We start from the raw sequence: 19,670 nt of genomic DNA, 5'->3' as shown, positions 1-19,670 counted from the left end.
TCAAGGTTCAAGGCTGCACAGTGTATAACATGGCCAATTCATGGTGGTAGGAGGGAGGCCGGGAGGGAGGGAAGGAAAGAGGGAGGGACAGAGATGGGGGTAGGGTAGGGGGGCATATCTTTTTCTTTTCTTTTCTTTTCTTTTTTTTTTTCGGAGCTGGGGACCGAACCCAGGACCTTGTGCTTGCTAGGCAAGCGCTCTACCACTGAGCTAAATCCCCAACCCCGGCATATCTTAAATAGCAGTCATAAGGAGAATGGGAATCTGGGGAGTGTGGGCGAGTCCACGATCTGGAAGGAGTGGGAGGGGAGCATGGACTTCGAAGTGTATAACAGGTCCTTGTGATACTGAGGGAGCCTGGAGGCCAGCATGGGCTTTGGCATGCTAACAGGTATCACCCATAGAGTGGTCATTTGTCCCTTCTGCCAGTGATAAGGGAAATGACTCCTTTGGGTAGGGGACAACTGGCTTCACCAGTTTCTGAGGAATGCTGGCTTTTACCTAAGAACCAGAAATCCTCCTACAGTCTAGGCTGAGGCCATTCTGTGTATCTAGACTGTCTTTTTGGAATTTGGGGGTTTGGCATTTCCTTTGAACTTGACAGTGGTCACCTTGCCTCTATGATCAGGAGCGAACAGGAAGTAGAGAGCAAACAGGAAGTGGGGCGGAGCTATAAACCCTGACACCTCCCCCTTCACGACCTACTTCCTCCAGTGAGGATCTACCCCTTAAAGGCTCTTCCAAAACAGCCCCACCAGCTAGGAGCCTTGTGTTCAAACCCGTGAGCCTGTGGGGGACATTCCACATTCCACAGAGAGGTATGAGCCGGACTGGGAGTGTGGATTCAGTAGGTTTGAGTCATCGTTACTGTCTCCTGCCAGTGGCGGATGTCGGTGGCCATCACCTCCATTCCTGATCCTAAACCCCTTATCCCCGGAAGGTGATCCATTGACTTGGGTTCTCTTGGCTTGAACGAAGGCTTTCTCCCCTCCCCCAGCCAACACTTTCCGGGTAGCTGTCACTTAGCACTTCTGTTACACAATGTCTAACCTTCTGTTGTGTGCCAGAGTTCTGGGGTCACACCAGCATCCACACTTCTGTCCTGTGCTGGAATGAGCCTTCCTCAGGGGCTTCGACCTCTAGTTTCTGACCATGGAGTGCGCCCCAGCACCCTCCCAGGTGACAGTCAAGATGTTATCAGGGGTTGTTTCATGGAGGTGCTAACTATAGAGTCAGCTTCTTCAGATGTGACTGAAGAAGGGCAAGAGACTGGGCCGGAATCCATTGGCTATGGCGCCTGGAAAAGGCTTAGGATCTGCCCTGCCCTGCCCCCTCCCTTTCTACGTGGAGATAAAACCCATATACTATGAAGGAATCACTTTAAAGTCCGCAGCCTCCTACCATTTAGAGCATCCACACTGCAATTACCACCTCCATTTACTTCCAGAACGTTCCCGCCACTCCAGAGGGATGCCCCTAGCAGTTACTGTCCACTTTGTGCCCGTCCCTGTGAATGCACCTGACCCAGATGTCGGCATAAGTGGCACCACAAAATCACGGGTGGTCCTGACTCTTCACTGAGCTCAAAGCAGCCCCTGGGTTCAGCTACATAACAACAGGAGGTGGCCTGCACAAGAGCTCACCTAGCTTGATACAGGGACCAAGGACTCCCTTCTCAGTAGATGGAGCCAGGAGGGCAACCTCTGTTCACCTGGAAATGGGAAATGAGGTAATTAGCAATTATGTAGCAAACTGTATGGAAGGAGCATTTATAGAGGGATGGCTAAACATACTGCACGGGCAATGCCGCTGCCTGCATATCCCGCTGAATGCTTCTGTTTCAGTGCTAGGGGCATGATGGGAGAAACTGAGGTCCAGGGACAGTCACATACAAGATCAGCCACAGCTACCAGGAACTGTCATTGGAACAGCTGGATCCTGGGCCGAATGCCAGCTTCCTAGACCACTATCTGAGCATGCCTCTGGATCTGTCCAAGGTGCTATCATGTGCACAGCCAGTGGCACCTAGGCCATCTCTGTTCTCTCTGAGGATCTTGTCTGCTCCAGCACAGGAGGAAATACGACATCACTGAGACCTCTCTTCCTGCATGGTGGCAGTGGGACCGTGGGGGAGTCATCTGCCTCTCAATGCCTGCTGTCCTTGTCCATATTACTCCCCGCGCGTGCGTGTGTGTGTCTCTGTGTGTGTGTGGGGGGGGAGGCCAACCTGCAGGACTCGGTTCTCTACCTCATTGACCCCCAGGGATTCCACCGTGTGGATCTGGGAGAGCAAACTTAGGATGTCAGATTTTCTACCAGCTGAGCCATCTCACCAGCCCCCCTGTTGTTTGTGTGTCAACAGAGCCTGCTTAGGAAGGATGCTGTTGTGGACAGGTGAACCGCAAGTGCTGGGTACAAGTGTGATTTGTGCCAGAGTGAGGGGACTCAGTGTCCTGGGTTGCGAATGATCTCCACACTGTGGGGAATATACGCTGTTAACTTTGGGTGTCTCCATTTACTGTGGAGTGCAGACACAGGCATGGGAGACCTACCTATCAGAACCCCCAGCAGAGAGTGACCCAGGAATGACAAAAGTCTTTGTCTTAGTTAGAATTTTACTGCTGTGAACAGACACCATAACCGAAACTCTTATAAGTTCAACATTTAATTGGGGCTGGCTTACAGCTTCAGAGGTTCCGTCCATTATCATCAAGGCGGGAGCATGGCAGTGTCCAGGCAGGCATGGCGCAGGAGGAGCTGAGAGTTCTACATCTTCATCTGAAGGCTGCTGGCAGAATCCTGGCTTCCAGGCAGCTAAGATGAGGGTCTTAAAGCCCACAACCACAGTGCCACGCCTACTCTAAAAAGGCCACACCTACTCGAATAGAGCCACGCCTTCTAATAGTGCCACTCCCTGGGTCGAGCATACACATCACAGCTTTTAAGCTCCCAAACCCATGTCTGGTGACACACTTCCTCTGGCAAGAGGTCAGATTGTGGGAGGCCTCTCATTCAAACCACCCCATTCTCCTCCCAGTCCTGATGCTCCTACGCATCCTGAGTCTGCTCTCCCTGCCTCCTGCTCGTAGTTGGAGACGCGCTCGCAGCTGTTCCGGTTGCCTTCCTGCCTGCTGCCCTTACTTTCCTGCCAGGATGGTGATGGACTCTTATCCCTCAGGAACCATAGCCTCGAATAAACCCTTCCTTCTGTAAGCTGGCTCCGTCACGGTGTTTTATCCCAGCAATAGGAAAGTGATTAAGACAGGTTCTGATACAGTTCAGGGCCCAGCGCACAAAGCGATGCCACTGCACTCAGGGTGGGCCCCCTTATCTGTTAACGAAGTAATCCCTCCCTTGCTGGGTGAACACTTTCCAGTGTGGCAGCTTCTGCGTCCCCCTGTTCCCTTAGGCACCAACAGCCCTTATCCATGCTCTGTAAGTAACAATAAACTCAATAGTTGAGCTACTGTTGCGATGTCGATGGGGACTTATAAAAAGGAGATGTGGGGGCTGGGGATTTAGCTCAGTGGTAGAGCGCTTACCTAGGAAGCGCAAAGCCCTGGGTTCGGTCCCCAGCTCCGAAAAAAAAAAGAACCGAGGGAAAAAAAAAAAAAAAAAAAGGAGATGTCTTTGCTTACCTCTACCCATTGGTGGAACTCTCATGCAAACCTCCAACCTCTGTACCCTCTGTACCCGTGGCACCAAACTGCCCCGCACAGAGCCTGGGAGGAAGTCTGTCATAGAGAGGCAGGTGTGGAGGTGGTGGGCAGCCGCGGTTAGAGCGGCTGATTCCCGCTCTGGGTTTTTGTCCCCATTCGCAAGACAGGGTTTATTTGTGTCCCACACTCCTGTCTCCTGGGAAGGCAACCATTCCTAGCCTGGGACATGAGCCGTTTTCTGCAGGCGACTTTCTCGCTGTGTACACACAGGCCGTTGGTGGCTGAAAGGCGTCTGTCAGCTGCGTGCCTGCACGTTCCGATCCCAGGCTGCAGGCAGCCAGCTGGAGCACGTGACCCCAGGAGCAAGCCCTGCTCACTGGGCCACCGGCCTGGGCGGCTGGATCTCAGCTGGTACAGAGAGGAGCCGGCCTTTGTGTTTGAAGAACCTACAAGAGCCCGGTTTTATTTATTTTTAATCAGCCATTTCAGTGTGTTCCCTCCAGTCAAAGGCAGAGCCGAGCCCGCGCAGGTGCCTTCTTTGTATTTAGCTTTTATTTACCCAGGGAAGTCTTGGGGGAGGCAGGATCTCATTTGTGGAGACCCCAGTGGCAACACTCCATTACTCAGAGTCTAAATGAGCTCTGCACAGCCGATGAGAGGGGAGGGGAGGGGAGGGGAAGGAGGGAGGGAAGCGGAGGAAAGGGTGGGTAAAGAGAGTAAGGGAGGAGGGAAAGGGGGTGGGGAGTAGGAGGAGTTTGGAGGGAAGGAAGGGGAGCTGAGGGAAAAGAGGGGATGAGAGAAAGTGCAAGGGGTAAGAAGGGAGGGGAGGAAGGGGTGAGGGGAGGAGGAAGGGGTGGGAGGGGAGGGGATGAAGGGATGAGAAAGGAGGGGAGGGAGGGGTGAGGGGAGGGGAGGAAGGAGTGGGAAGACAGGGGATGAAGGAGTGGGAGGGGATGGGATGAAGGAGTGAGAGGGAAGGGGAGGAAGGGGTGAGAGGAGTGGGGAGGAAGGGGTGAGGGGAGGGGAGGAAGGGGTGAGGGGAGGGGAGGAAGGGGTGAGGGGAGGGGAGGAAGGGGTGGGAGGGGAGGAGATGAAGGGATGAGAAAGGAGGGGAGGAAGGGGTGAGGCAAGGGGAGGAAGGGGTGAGGGGAGGGGAGGAAGGAGTGAGGGGAGGGGAGGAAAGGATGAGGGGAGGAGAGGAAGGAGTAAAGGGAGGGGAGGTTGGGCCCCACCAGAGCAACAAAGGGTGGACAGCACAGCCTGGTGTCAGTCTTCCAGGTCAGGCCCTGGCTGGAGCTTCAGCCTGGACTTTGAGAGACAAACTAGACTCACTCTCTTCCTCCAGCCTGCAGGGCTGCAGGGAGGGGCTCAGCACCCCAGGACCAGGCTATTGAGCATGAGCAGCTGGCTCACCTCTGGCATCAGACCCCACTCTGATTTTAGGGGCACCAGCTGACCCTTCAGGGAGCTCTGACCCTTCCTGGGAGAGGTTGCAAGTGTCTACAGCCTTCAGTGATCTGACATCAAGGCTGGAGTCTTCACCTGCGGTCCCCACCCACCTCTGTCCCTCACTGTGTGTGAGACCTCCCTCACCTACTCCTCAGCTGGCTGTTTTATTTCTCCTCTTCAGGGCAGACTCAGGCTGATAATTTCCGAGCTGAGGCAACCTGACAAGTTTCCCTCTGCACAGTGCAGGGGAGGGGTCCCTCTGCACAGTGCAGGGGAGGGGTCCCTCTGCACACTGCTGACTGCTGCCAGCATCCTGCATGGCAACAAGCTCTGACTAGGCTGGTCTCTGAGGATGTCTAGGCATGGTGGAACAGGATGTCTGGTCATGCAGAAACCAAGAGGAGAAAAGGCCATTTGAGTTCAAACAGAGACGGGGACACATCCTTTGGGTCCTTCATTTGGCAAAGTGAGAGCGGGGGCCTAGCAAATGACAAGGTCCAATATCAATTAGCACCTCCCAAAAGCTGCTGAGACCAGTCAAGACCAGTCATTATGCAGGGCTTCACCTCCACCCACAGTGGGTTATTTACATAATAGCCTGCCCTCAGGTTACCCTTCATTAACAAACATGTGCAAAACACAGGCAGCTGGATGCATCTCATAAATATATATTGTTAACCCGGTACAGACAGCTGACTTTCCCTTGCTGGGGAGAGAAGGGCAAGGGGTGCATTCTGCAGGCGAAGCCTCTTGGTCTGAGTGAGGTTCCAGTTAATCCTTCAGATGACTTCCTGGTTTAGGTTCCAGAAGCAAATGATTGGACAGCTTAGAGTGGTTTTTCCTTCCTTCTTCCTTCCTTCCTTCCTTCCTTCCTTCCTTCCTTCCTTCCTTCCGTGTGTGTGTGTGTGTTTGTGTATGTGTGTATGCGTGTATGTGTGTGTATGTGTATGTGTGTGTATGTGTGTATTGTGTGTGTATGTGTGTGTATGCGTGTATGTGTAAGTGTGTGTGTATGTGTGTGTATGTGTATGTGTGTGTATGTGTAAGTGTGTGTGTATGTGTATGTGTGTGTGTATGTGTAAGTGTGTGTATGTGTATGTGTGTGTATGTGTGTGAGTGTGCACAGATACATGCGCACACGTGCACACACTTTCTCACTAACCTACTAACCTTCAGCCTCATTCCTAAGTCCACCTGGCTTTTTGAGGTGGGGTCGCTCACTGGGACCTTGCTGACTGATTGGCTAGGTCCCGGGGATCCTCCTGTCTCTGCCTCCCAGTTCTGAGGTCACAGCACAACAATAATGCCCAGATGTCAGAATGTCAGGATGCTTTCTTAACTGGTTTCCACCGGGGTCACATTCCTGCCACCCGGCAGGGGGGCTTGGAGGGAGGGCCAGAGATGCAGGGCAGAGAGGCATGACCTGCGAGGCTGCTTGTTTTGAGTGCCTCCTTCTCCACCCTGTATTCCAGACCCTCCGTTCCTAAGAGTCTGAGGTGGGTGGACACAGGGAAGAGCCACTCAGGAGGTGACTCTGTGCCCAGGTTGAGGTGAGTCTTTTTGGAAGATTAAAGCTATGCAGGAGACAATGGGTTCCCTCCTTAGCATCACCCTCTCTGCTCTGCTCCTAACAAGGAATTCACCCACGGGGTAGCCAGCCAGTCCTCTCAGCGATTCCACCCTAATTGCATGTAGCCTTGAAGACTCAAGGAAAGAGTGTATAGACAGGAGAACTGGGGCAGGGGGCTGCATCTGTAGCCTGGAGGAAGTCATCGTCCTTGTTGGGTGCAAACCCGTCAGTGTGGCTGCTTCAGAGTCACCCACACTCACGACCGCTGCCCACTACTCTCTAAGTAAGCTCGATAAACTCCCTGGTTTGTCACTGGGACCTTAGAGGAGGGGAGGTAGATGTTGTCTCCTTCCTTGGCCTTTCCCCAGCCACCCCACAACCAAGGGATAAAATCCTTGTAGGCGCAGCCTGTGTGTGGGTTCTGACTCACCCAGCCCGAGCCCCTCTCAGAGCGAGGGCAGCCTTAGCCCAGCAGAGAAGGTCCCTTTATCTTGTGAGCGCCTAAGCCACAGGCTGCATTGCTCAGGCAGAGTCCTACTTCTGTGCCACAGGCTCAAACACAGTGGTGTCTGCTACTAGCTCTGTCCACACCGTGACTCCTCACACCATCAAGGGGGTGCGTTACTTGACATTAATCCCCCAGAAGCCTTTTTAGCTATCCGTTCGGTATTTCCGAACCAATTAATAGCTCTGAGTTGGTGAGAAGGATTGACATCCGGGTTTTCCATCGGGGAACTCCCTCCAGTCCCAGCACCAATCTGAGGGGGTTGTAATTTAGCAAAGAGAGAAAAGCAGATAATTTTTAGCTCGGGGGAGGCTGGAGGCAATCACAAATACCCTTGAGCAGAGCCAGGGCCTCTGGTTTAAAGCCGCCACGTGTTCCCTGCTGTAATTGGACATTTGAGCTCCTTTAATGTGAAAGGAGGGCAGGTGGGGGTGGCTTGGACTCTGTTACTTTTTAACTCTTCCCTTCTGGGAGCTAAGATGGGACTGCATTGAACCAGCATGAGCCAGGATGGTCTCAGCTTAAACAGCACAGCACAGCATGCAGGAAACGGTGATCATTTAAGGCTCTGGGACACTGGCTGCTCAGCATGGCCAGAGTAGGTGAAAAAAAGCTGGATAATTCCTTGTCCTTCTTGGAAAGAAGCTTATCTTGATCAAGCCACTTAAGTGTTAAACTAAGAGGCAGCTGCTTGCAGGGCTACAGCTGCGAAGCGCATGAATGCAAGAGCGAATGAGTTAATGGAGAGAGGAGCAAATGAAAGGGGAATGAGGTAAGAAATGAATGTGAATGTATACATCCATACAAGAGTGAGTATGCAAATGAAAGTTTCTGAATGAGTAAATGGATGGATGGACGGACGGACTGATGGATGGATGGGCAGATGGGTGAATGAATAATGGATGGGTGGATGAATGAATGAATCAATGTACGGATGGACAGACAGATGGATGGATGAATGAATGGATGGACAGATGGACAGATGGATGGACAGATAGATGAATGAATGAATAGATGAATGATGGATGGTTGGATAGACAGATAGATGAATGAATGAATAGATGGATGGATAGATGAATGGATTAATCAATGTACAGATGGACAGATGAATGGTTGAATGAATGAACAGATGGATAGGTGGATGGACAGAAGAATGGATGAACAGACAGATGAATGGACAGATGGATGGACGAATGGATGGACAGATGGACAGAAAAATTGATAAACAGACAGATGAATGAATGAATGAATGAATGAATGAATGGACAGATAGGCAGACAGATGGATGGATGACAGATGGATGGATGGACGGATAGATGGATGGATGATGTGTGATGCATGGCTCTCTAGCCTGGGCATGAACAGATTCACCAGTCCTTCCTGGTGCCCAGGTGAGACATCCAGTGGCTGACAATGGGGCCCATCTGTAGTGAGGCCAACTAGGGATAGGGCTTGATGTGGGAGGTGAGTCTGGACGCCCCTCCCTGGTAGGTGGATGGCTGCTGAGCCCTTACCTCACGGGCATTTGCTGACATTACCCTTAAAGGAAAGACACATGTGGGCTGTAGCGAATCCAAAGGATCCATCCCACATCTTCTTGGACCCACTTCTGACATCAGGAAGAAGATGGGGGGGTGGGTGTGGGGTGGGTGGAGGACCACAGCCAAGGGTTACCCCAACAGAGGCAGCTTTTATGTAGGAAGCCTGAGGGACTCTAGGCTTAAAGACCTCAGCTTTGGGCTCTGAGGGAAAGGGCACTGAGAGATCTCCTTGGACTGAGGGTCAGGGTCTGACCTCATGGTCTAGAAGATGCCCCTAGTGTTTTTATAGCTGTAATAAAACACCATGACCAAAACACAAGTTGGGGATGAGAAGGTTTATTTGGCTTACACTTCCAGGTCAATGTTCATCATCGAAGGAAGTCAGGGCAGGAACTCAGAGGTCAGGAGCCTGGAGGCAGGCTGAAGCAGAGGCCATGGAGGGGTGCTGCTTACTGGCTTGCTCCCATGACTTGCTCAGCCTGCTTTCTTATAGAACCCAGGATTACCCAACCAGGAATGGCTCTACCCACAATGAGCTGAGCCCTCCCCCATCAATCACTAAATAAAAAAATTCCCTATAGCTGGAGTTATTTTCTCAATTGAGGTTTTCACCTTCGAAATGACTCTAGCTTACATCAAGTTGACATAAAACTATCCCCCCATTTCCACTATACAGGGTCACCTCAAACCTATGTGGGGAAAAGAGGCTAAACCAAGCATGAGGCTAGAGGAGAGGACAGGAAGCCTCTGTGGGCCTCATCCCTCTCCCTCACACAGGGGCTTGTGAGGGGAGTGGGGCTCTGACTTAGCTCTCCTTTCAGTCCCTAACTTGGGTAAACATAGAAACATAGACGTCCCAGCTTTTTTACATGAAAGAACCAGACTCGAACCCAGTACCCCCACTCCTAACCCTTTGGGCCCTGCTTTGGTTTGTTTGTCTTTTAATTGGGAAAGTGCCCGGCACCTGGGCTGTCTTGAGGGTAGAGAAGAAAGCCTGTGGTGTGTTGTTGGTAAATGCTGGACGGATGATCCGCTCAGAGTTCCCGGAGCAGCCCATGTGACTCTACTCAGGGTCGGAGCCTTGCACAGAAGTGACCCTCAAAATACATTGCTGGGTGGAGAGGGGCCCGTGTGTGACACTGTAGACTGCTCTAAGCGATCTATCCCTGGGCTAGTCAGCTCCTTCCATACATCCTTGCCCGATGGCCTGTCATTCAGCAAAGGGAGGCCTGAGCAGCGCTGGGACAGGAGATTTCATCGCCATCCCCATACACAGAGACGCCGGGTCAGATTCTTAAAAGTCTCTCTGAGGGTCAGCAAGGTCCAATTAGAAACCAGGGTTCAGAGCAGCCCAGGCTCCCACCTAATCCTCTGCTGAGCCCACTTGCTGGAAAGCTGGGGTATTGGATTTCTTTGCTTACTCTCGAATCCCCAGGCTTTGAGGGACCTCGGCATAGGCAGCAGTCTGGAATGAAAAGAAACCTTCTTTCAATAAAGCACAAAGCCTCCTCCTACCCCCTCTGCTCCCTGCGCCTCTGCCCCCTCGCACCACCACCCCCTCCACTTTTGCTCCAGGAGATGCCTTGGATTTCAGAGTGGGTCGGGGTAGGAGAGAGGCAGGAGGGCCTTCACGGTGCTCAGCAGGGCAACCTGGAAAATGCCAGTCATGTATTTTTAATCTGCCTTCTCCTCTCTGAATGGTAAAAAGCAAGATGGCGGCGAGGTTTGACTGGCGTTCCTAAGGGGCACTGAAGGAGGCTGCAGTTTGAAGAAAGGAGCTTCAGGGTCTTCACAGTCAGGCTCAACTCCTGACCCCACTGCTCTTCCCTTCCAGCTCAGGTGGTGGAAGTCTCCCCATGGTACTCCTCAGAAGAGCTGTCTCTCTAAGAAAATGAAAAGCCTCCGAGTTCTGGTCAGACCTAGAATGGATAAGAAGGAAGGGAGGAGAAGAAACCGGATAAAGGCAACAGTGTCCCCTGCCTCTGCCCCGCCCCGCCCCTGCCCTACTTCTACCCACGCTCTGCCCCTAGGCCTGCGCATCCCTATCCCGACCCTACACCACACTTGTACCAGCCCCCATCTTCGGCCATACTCTCTTTGTCCATACTCATGTATCTGACCCCGCCCCATCCCTACCCATGTGGGGTTCAGCAGAACAGCTTGGTAGTCACTGTCCAGCCCTGGAGTCCTTGAGCAGGTCATTGGAGTTCTGAGAGCTCCGATTTCACCGCTCCATTTTGCAGACAAGAGCCATCCATCAAGTACTTTGTCAGACTGCTAAGCAAAGGAACTAATTCATGCCGCGCGAAAACTATTTCTATACACGCTGCGACGTAAAACAGAGAAATGGTACTGTAAAAGTGATAAAGAGTATCTAATAAAAATACTATTATTTATTTACTTATGTGCGTGTATGTGCGCATGTGTCCTCGAGTGTGCGCACATTCGTGTGGAGATGGGTGAGTGTGCATGCCTGTGGCTGACCAGAAGAGGGTAGAGGACTCCTAGGAGCTGGGGTTACAGGTGCGTGTGGGATCCAGGCTTGTTAGCTGGGTGGTGGGTTTAGACTCCAGTGCTCTATGCCTGCAGTCAGCCCTCTTAACTTGGGAGCCACCCTTCCAACCCAGAAAAAGCCTGCATGTAGCAAGCACACAAGTGAAAACTGAAGATTGAAGCCCCAGGTAAGGACCGGAGAGATGGCTCAGTGGTTAAGAGCATTTGAAGTTCATCTAAAGGACCAGGGTGCGGTTCCTGGTCCCACATGGTGGCTCCCAGGCCTCTTTAACTCCAGTTCCAGGGGATCCAGTTCCTTTTCTGATTTCTATTGGCACTGTGCACACGTAGTGCCATATGCGCATAAGTGTAAGAAAGCATTCATCTCATAAAATAAAAACAAATTCATCTTTAATAGAAATAAATCTTTAAAAAAAAAGAGCCAGAAACTCCAGATGACACATGAAATTTTTGACCTTCCTGGAGTCAGGTGCATGTGTGATGATGTCATTCCTGTGAGCATCTCGAGGGACATTGACTGTGCTCCCATTCATTCATTGAGCAAACACTGGTGCTGACTCTGCTGGGTATTAAAGCTTATTCATGGTGCACCACAGAAGGCTTTGCAGCATGTTTGGGGTGTGGTCATAGATAGCACGTATGACAGGCACCACAATGAAGCATTATGTCAGGAGCTCAAGGTGTGGAAGAAGGTTCACCTTGCCAGTTAGCATCCTTGGTCGCCTAGGCATGACACAGATGGAGGATTAGGCTAAGGGACCTGAGTTGATCTAAAACCTATAGGGCTTTTATAAATGAGCTTTGGGCAAGTCAGAAGCCTCCTGGTGTAGTAGCATGGGAAACAGCCTCTTCTGGTGCATGGTACATTCTCTTGACAGTCTGTGATCCATCCAAATGAGGTTGAGGGGAAAGTGAGCAGGAGTTAGCCAGAGGGAGAGCTAGCAGGGACCCACAAATGGTGGAGGAGGCACCATACATGGATGGAGCACAGCATGAATGGAATTAGAGAGGAAGGTGCCAAGAGACCGTTGGGAGCAAGGCCAGGGCAGCAGTGGGAGCCAAGTGGGGAGACAGCCTCCCTTGTTCCCATGGGCAAAGTGACTAGATTGGCCTGGCTTGTCTGTGTTCTTTAAATTATCCAGCTCTGTGATATTGTTCCTGGGCAGATGTGAACAGATCAAAGTAACAATACCACCAAAGCCCAATGTGATGAGACAATGAATTTATCTGGGTTACATATAGGAATGTGGAGGAGTCAAAATCAGCTGCATCACCCAAAGCCCATTCTAGTGTGGGTGAGAACTCATGAAAGCTGGTACCCTAGATTTCTCTGCACAACTTATAGGAAGCTCAACACGTAGAAGTCCTCTCATTAGCAATCCTTACCACCTACTTAACCTTGGACAGGGGAGGGCTTTGTGAATCTTATAAGTTTCAGGGGCTTCCTGAGACTTGTGAGTTGCTTATTTCCTGAATCTTAAGGAATTTCCCCACAGGATGGAATGTTGCAACTGGGAGGAAACTGCCATACCCTACCTGCCCCCACTTCTACCCCACCAACTTTCCTGAACTCTAGAAAATCATCATTGAGGGAATAGTGAAAGATTGGTCCCACTATTGGGCCAGTCTAGGTAGAGGTGGACATAACACAGGAAATTCACATTCTTCCACATGCTCAAACTCATAAAATGTTCAGGAAAAGGGAAGGGAGTAGAAGTTTCTGGGGGTTGGGGATTTAGCTCAGTGGTAGAGCGCTTGCCTAGCAAGCGCAAGGCTCTGGGTTCGGTCCCCAGCTCCTAAAAAAAGAAAAGAAGGGGCTGGAGAGATGGCTCAGCGGTTAAGAGCACCCGACTGCTCTTCCAGAGGTCATGAGTTCAATTCCCAGCAACCACATGGTGGCTCACAACCATCTGTAAAGAGATCCAATGCCCTCTTCTGGTGTATCTGAAGACAGCTACAGTGTACTTATATATAATAAATAAATAAATCTTTAAAAAAAAATCTTAAAAAAAAAAAGAAAAGAAAAGAAAAAAAAAGAAGTTTCTAAGGAAGATTACATGCTCAGGATGCCTGTCACTAGCATGGGTAGGAGGGGCTACTCCAGACCTGAGCATTTTCCACTGATAGAGAGTTGACTGTCTGCTTCCTAAAATGCAAGTCAACTTTGGTGAATGCTGAGATTGTAAATCACTTCCTCCCCTTCTCCGTGTTTCAGAGATGATGCTCCTGGCCCTCCATTCCCACCCGGCATTCTGTTATAGTTGTACCCATAGTGGCTACAGGGTGAAGATCTACCCCATTCAATTTCAACTATGTATAATGTAGCCTACAAAACCAAACTTGTGCTCAAACTGAGTAAGCAGATTAAAGTGGGTGAATCGTGGGTGAGAGTCGAGTGTCTGGCTTCTGGGCAGGGATGTGTACCAGGGGAACAGAGCTAATAAAATACATATTTGCATCTACCTGGCTACCTTCCTACCCATCTATAAAAAGAGATTTACTAGTAAGATTAATCAGCAAGGACTGGGCAGATCAACACCATCATCTTGAGTGCTGGAGAGGCTCAGTGACGCTGGATATATCAACACTCTCGATCCCGTGCTAGAGGCCTGCAAGGGTCCTGAGAGACACTGGTCTTCAGTCCATGTTGGAACCTGAAGAAACTGGAGTCTAGCGGCAGGGGAGGTGGTAGCAGCCATAGCAGCCCTAGGGTAGATGTACTCACCAGCAAACTGCAAAGGCAGGCAGGACTGTTTGCTCCACAGACTTCTTTATATCTGGGCACTGGAGAGGAGGGTTTTCCTACCTTATCCAATTCCTTCCCAGGAAGTATCCTCACAAGCACTCCCGAGGCATGTGCCTTAGTCATTTCCAGATCCATAGTTAAGTCAATTAAGAGTCAAAAGAATTGAACCTCAGGGCTGGAGAGATGGCTCAGCGGTTAAGAGCACTGACTGCTCTTCCAGAGGTCCTGAGTTCAAATCCCAGCAACCACATGATGGCTCCATCTGTAATGGTATCCGATGCCCTCTTCTGGTGTGTCTGAAGAGAGCGACAGTGCACTCACATACATGAAATAAATAAATAAATCTTTTTAAAAAATTGAGTCTCAGATACCCATTTTGGCAACTTGTCAACGTTTTTCTTTTCTCCTGGTTCACTGGGCAAGAGGTGCTATAGTCTATGCGAATGCTGCTTGATTAGTGCAATAAGCAAAATAGGAACCGGGGCAGGAGGGCTGGCTCAGCAGTGAGGGGGGCTTGCTGTTCTTGCGGAGGACCAGAGTTCAGTTCCCAGCACCCACATCAGGCATCTCACTACTGCCTGGGACTCCAGCTCTAGGGGACCTCTTCTGCAGGTGACCCACACGTGTGTGGTTACGCACACCACTGACAAAGTCAGTGCTGCTCGTGGGCCTCTCCTGGAGAGAGCAGAGTGTGCTGTAGGCTGGTCCCCTGGTCACTCCCCAGGGCTTCTTCTTTCGTTTACCTGTGTCCTTTCCCCGGGGCAAACCATCCTCGTGGGAGCAAAATGACTTTCTGTAAGTCTTCTGGCAAATGGTTGGACTATGATAGCCTCAGGAACTCTGAACTCACAAATGTGACCTGTGCCTCCTCTGTGGTCCCCAGGACCTTTTCTCATTGTCAAATCAAGGGTCCCTTTAGACAACGCCTGAGGTCCTCTGACACAAACATGGTTGGCTCGCGGGGTAGCAGAATGGTCACCAGTGGAAATAACCATGGTCTCATCACCCCAGTCCTGGCAAGCAGGAAGGAAGCCATCACCCCAACAGTCCCCGTCATCACTGGGCCATCCCTGTGTCAGATGTGATTCTGGGTAGGAGGTATCAAGTCCAGGGAGTCGGGGGGTGGGTTGGGGGGGCCTGAGGTGGGAGGCTGGCTACAGATGGGGAAGTCTAGGGAGAGAGAAGATGAGTTCACAGATGCAAACTGACTTCTGACTTTGAAGCATCTCTCAGTTAGGGACTTATGAGGATCAGGATGCCATTGAATGTGCCTCCCTTTCAGGGCTGGGCTTGGTTTTGGGCAACTTGCATAACCTTTCAAAATGTCCACACAGCTTTCTTCCCGCAACCCCATCCAGATATTTAGTCTGAAGACTGCTTCTCCCACAGAGCATGCTCCTAGGGTTTAGCTAAACTTCCTTTCTTCTTCATCTGTATCTAGTAACCCCATTTCCTTGTTCATCTGTGTGCGTGCAATTAACAGTCTGACCTTGGGTTGGAGAGATGGCTCAGTGGTTAAGAGCACCGACTGCTCTTCCTGAGGTCCTGAGTTCAAATCCCAGCAACCACATGGTGGCTCACAACCATCTGTAATGGGATCTGATGCCCTCTTCTGGTGTGTCTGAAGACAGCTACAGTGTACTCATATACAATAAAATAAAATCTTAAAAAAAAAAAAAAACAGTCTGACCTTTAGGGGCACTGTCGATTCTCCATCCGAGAGCCCAGTCCACCCTATCCCAGCTTTGTCTGTCTGTCCTTTCTTTGCTCCCTTGTATAGCTCCCAGTCAGGTCAAATCCTCAGAGCCTAGCAAGTCTGGTCAGTGGCTGAGGTGGAGCATTTGTTCTGCATGCCTGAGGCTCTAGCTTGATTCTTCAGCCCTGGGCAGCAGGGCGTGGGGCACAGTTCACAAAATGCAAAGATAGCTCATGGACTGGGAGAAATATTCCTGAGTCGCACACCTAGTAAGATGAGGAATGAAATATTCTAGAGAACTTTCAGTGAGTCTCTGTGACTGATGTCAAATAATAGAGTCGACTTCAACCTCCAGCCCTATACCCTTCTGAGTCTTGGATTGGTTTGAAGTCCCCATCCCCTCGTCAAGTGGCTCGGCTTTCAGGGACAGCCTCATCCTGAAGCTGCCTGTAGCCTGCCACTAGTCACTCTGATAGCATAGCCACTCTGTAGATTCTGAGTGTTGATGTTCCATTCCCAGAACCAGGGACAGCCACCAGATACAAGTCTTGATATACCACCGAGGGCTTGTCATGATCATTTTATCAAGAGTGGGCTGAGATTGAGTCCTGCAAATGACCACTGCTGGAGCCAGACATGGCAGGCTCAAAGTCTCTGGGTTCAAGCCCTACACAGACTCTCCCTACAAAGGGAAGGATGTACACTTCTACTGTGATGGATTTCCTAAGGGAGATGTGAGGACTCCTAAGATGGACACTCAGGGCTGCTCTCTCTTCTGAGCTGTCACCTGCCTGGGCTGCTTCCATGCTGGGAAACTATGATAATTGCTTTTAATTGCTAGCTTGGCATTCTATGATCGCTTGGGAAGAGCGTCTCGGTGAGGGATTGTCTAGATCAGACCAACCTGTGTGATCATCTCTGGGAGCTTGTCTTCATTGTCTTAATTGGTGTGGGCGGACATAGTCCACTGTGGGTGGCTCCATTCCCTAGGCAGTGGGTCCTGGATTGTAAAAGAGCAGAGAGGAGGCTAAGCATAACCAAGTGCCTATTTGTTTTCCTCTGCTCTTGACTATGGATGCGACCTGAGACCATCTGTCTTAAAGTGCCACTGCTGTGACTTCCCCAGAGTGGTGCGCTGAAACTTGGAATTAGGAGCTAAAATAAGCACTTCCTTCCCCCCCAACCCTCTGCCCCAAGAAGCTTTTATTTAGGGTATTTTATCACAGCAACACAAAAGAAACTAGGATACTGGTGATGGCTACAGAGCAATGGTCTCTAGGATGGGAGCCCAGTGAGTCAGTGACCACCCTGGGCTCAGTGGGCATTCGGGGAGAGAATCCAACTCTGAGCTACACAGGGCCACCCACAAGGTGTGTGACCTCGTGAAAAATCAATAGGCCTCTTGCTTTTGTATCCAGAAATATTTTGTCAGAGGTGATATTTGCCAGGGTGACAAGATGTTTTATGACAGAGCGCGCTGCAAACTACGGGGTCCCAGGTGGCTTCCAGCATGGGCAGACATCCTTCCCTGTCATTATGGATGAGTCTCGCCTGCACGAGGCTGGGGGGGGAGGATGCTCACCGAGCCAACTCCTGTTCTGTGTGCATGCGGGAAGCCTGGGAGGGAGGCTGAGCTGTGTGGCTCGTGGGCGAACATTGGCCTCAGAGAGGCAGATCCCAGCATGGCGGAGTTTAGAGTTTAAATGTACCACTCCGGGGCCTGCCCTCACTGTACCAGAGCCAGAAACCTGGAGGGAAGCTGACAGGGGCTACCGGGACAGACCGGAGAGGCAGGACAAGCTTTCAGCTCAGGGTTTTTACTGTTCCTTCTGAGCGTCAAAAACATAAACAAAAACGATGATTCCTGCTCTTCTGTGCTTCTTTCCCTTGCTCCCTAATTCCTCTCTTCCGGTTTCTCTTCCTCCTCCCCCGCCCCTTCGGTCTTACCTCCCTCCTCCCAGCCCCCTCCCTTTCTCCTTCCTTCTCATCTTTTTCCCTCTTCCCTCCCCTCTTCCTGTTCTCTACCTTTTTCTCCTTCCCCATGTCCGTCCTCTGTCCGTCATTCTCCCACCCACCCCCCTCCTTTAAAAAAAAAAAAACAACAACAAACAAACATCAGAAGGACTTCTTTGTGCTCAGCTCCCCTATGGATTTGCTGGCTGACGGGAGAGTAAAGAAATGACCAGGTTCGACCTGGTGTGGCAGCTCTAGTACCCAGGACAGCAAGGTCTTGGCCGGAAAGGGCGGGGCTTCCCTCACCTGCCGGGTGGACTCTTCCTTCATCACCCCAGGGAGGTGCCTAGGGGCAGGCTGAGCCTACACCGAGGATAGAGGGGAGGGAAGGAGGCCAGGCCAGCCCAGAGCTCCAGCTGCTCTGCCTGCTAATTCTTTTCTAAGAGCCTCCTCTCCTCCCGGATGCTGGGGAATGGAGAGGCTTCAGCATCCCTCCTCTGCCTATGAGACTATGAGATGCAGCGTGACTTGGGACACCCTGTTTATTTTTTATATTCTAAATGACTGTCTATGTGTGTCCCTCTTCTGCCTCTAAGCCTTTTGACCTATCAGTACCTTGAGGTGGAAAGGGGCTCAGTCTGGCGACCTGACCACAGCCTGGCTGAGAGGTTTCAGGTAGTGGGAGTCATGCAGATTCCCAGTCTGCTGTCCAGATCTAAGGGTTACAAGGCCAGCTTGGGGCTGGGAATTCACATTTCTCCCCATGCCCAGGGAAGATCTTTCTTCAGTGTATAGAGAGGCAACCTGAGGCTGAGCAGGTGGGAGGATTGGAAATGATTGGGGATGACCACTGGGTGTTCTCCCTGCTCCGAGCTTTAGTCTCTGTGGGTGCCCATCACAGCTGGTAAGGCCTAAGAGAATCCTTCCTCCCCTCCTCCCCCCAAGCCCTCTCCCTCTCAGCTCCTCCTCCTCCGAAGGTCCTCCCCTTCAGAGCCTCCTCCCCACTCAGCGCCTCCTCCCCCTCAGCTCTTCCTCCCCCTCAGCTCCTCCTCCCCCTCAGCGCCTCCTCCCCCGCGGCTCCTCCTCCCCCTCAGCTCTTCCTCCCCCTCACCTCCTCCTCCCCCGCAGCGCCTCCCCGCCCCCACTCAGCTCTCCTCCCCCTCAACATCTCCTCTTGGGCGCCTTGCCAGATCTGCCCATGATGGAAGACTCCCCAGCACCTTCCTTGCGGGAGGAGGAGCCAGAACCCAACCAGCAATTTCTCAGTGCTTCCTGACTAACGTACAAAATCTGGAGCCCGGGTTCTGTCTTGTCACCCAGTCAGCCAGGGGCACCCCTGCTACCCAGACCTGAGGTCGAAGAGGGTCCCTGCTGCTGAAGTGAGGAGGTGGTTCCAGGCTGTGTGTGTGGGGCGCTCATCTCTAGCCCGCAGGCAGGCGCATGCCAGGATGCTGGCTCGTTGCCCGGGCAGAGGAACACAGACTTGCTGCCGTGGAGTTAATTAGGAAGTAGGGAGGTGGTGGAGGGAACTGGCAAACAAGAGAGGTGGGCCATGCCAAGCGACTGATGCCACGTGCCGCGCCTTGGGTTTGGGTGGGAGATGGGCAAAGCTGGCTGTTGGGAGTTGCACCTGCCAGACTGGACAACGAGGCCCCCACTGCTGGCCTTTATCAGGTGCCTTCTGCAACAAGAGACCAGGCCTACCTCTCAGGGGTTCTGGGGAAAGCCCAGCTCCCGTACAGAAGTCACAAGCCACACCGGAGCTGATTAATATGGAGGAACTGGGAGAAGCAGAAATTATCATGAGCTCCTCCTCCGGGAATGCTCGGCAGCGATAGTGGCCAGGGCACCTGCGCCTGCCTATGCAGGTGGAGGGGCTGTCACTGCTATTTTTTAAAGATTTATTAATTTAAAAAAGGATTTCTATACTTTATGTGTCTGAGTGCTTTGCCTGAATGTATGTCTGTCTGTGAACCGGGTGTGAACCTGTTTCCTGAGACCAGAGGACTTCAGACCCCACAGAACTGAAGTTGTAGA

At 51.5% G+C, this 19,670-nt stretch overlaps 2 long non-coding RNA genes across 2 annotated transcripts; one reads left to right on the top strand and one right to left on the bottom strand.

Moving 5' to 3' along the window:
- The first annotated feature begins 3,914 nt into the window (after positions 1-3,914).
- On the top strand, positions 3,915-11,128 carry LOC120095216 (uncharacterized). Its single transcript, XR_005490557.2, has 2 exons — positions 3,915-4,188; positions 10,559-11,128. It is a non-coding gene; the product is annotated as an uncharacterized LOC120095216 (long non-coding RNA).
- On the bottom strand, positions 9,045-19,147 carry LOC120095215 (uncharacterized). Its single transcript, XR_005490556.2, has 3 exons — positions 18,983-19,147; positions 16,585-16,680; positions 9,045-10,643 (listed from the first exon to the last, which is right to left on the bottom strand). It is a non-coding gene; the product is annotated as an uncharacterized LOC120095215 (long non-coding RNA).
- Between the last annotated feature and the right edge of the window lie 523 nt (positions 19,148-19,670).

This window comes from Rattus norvegicus, chromosome 10, assembly GCF_036323735.1.
Source record: "Rattus norvegicus strain BN/NHsdMcwi chromosome 10, GRCr8, whole genome shotgun sequence".
In the NCBI taxonomy this organism is placed as follows: domain Eukaryota; kingdom Metazoa; phylum Chordata; class Mammalia; order Rodentia; family Muridae; genus Rattus; species Rattus norvegicus.
The sequence above is the reverse complement of the archived record's forward strand: the minus strand, read 5'-3'. Positions and strand labels throughout refer to the sequence as shown.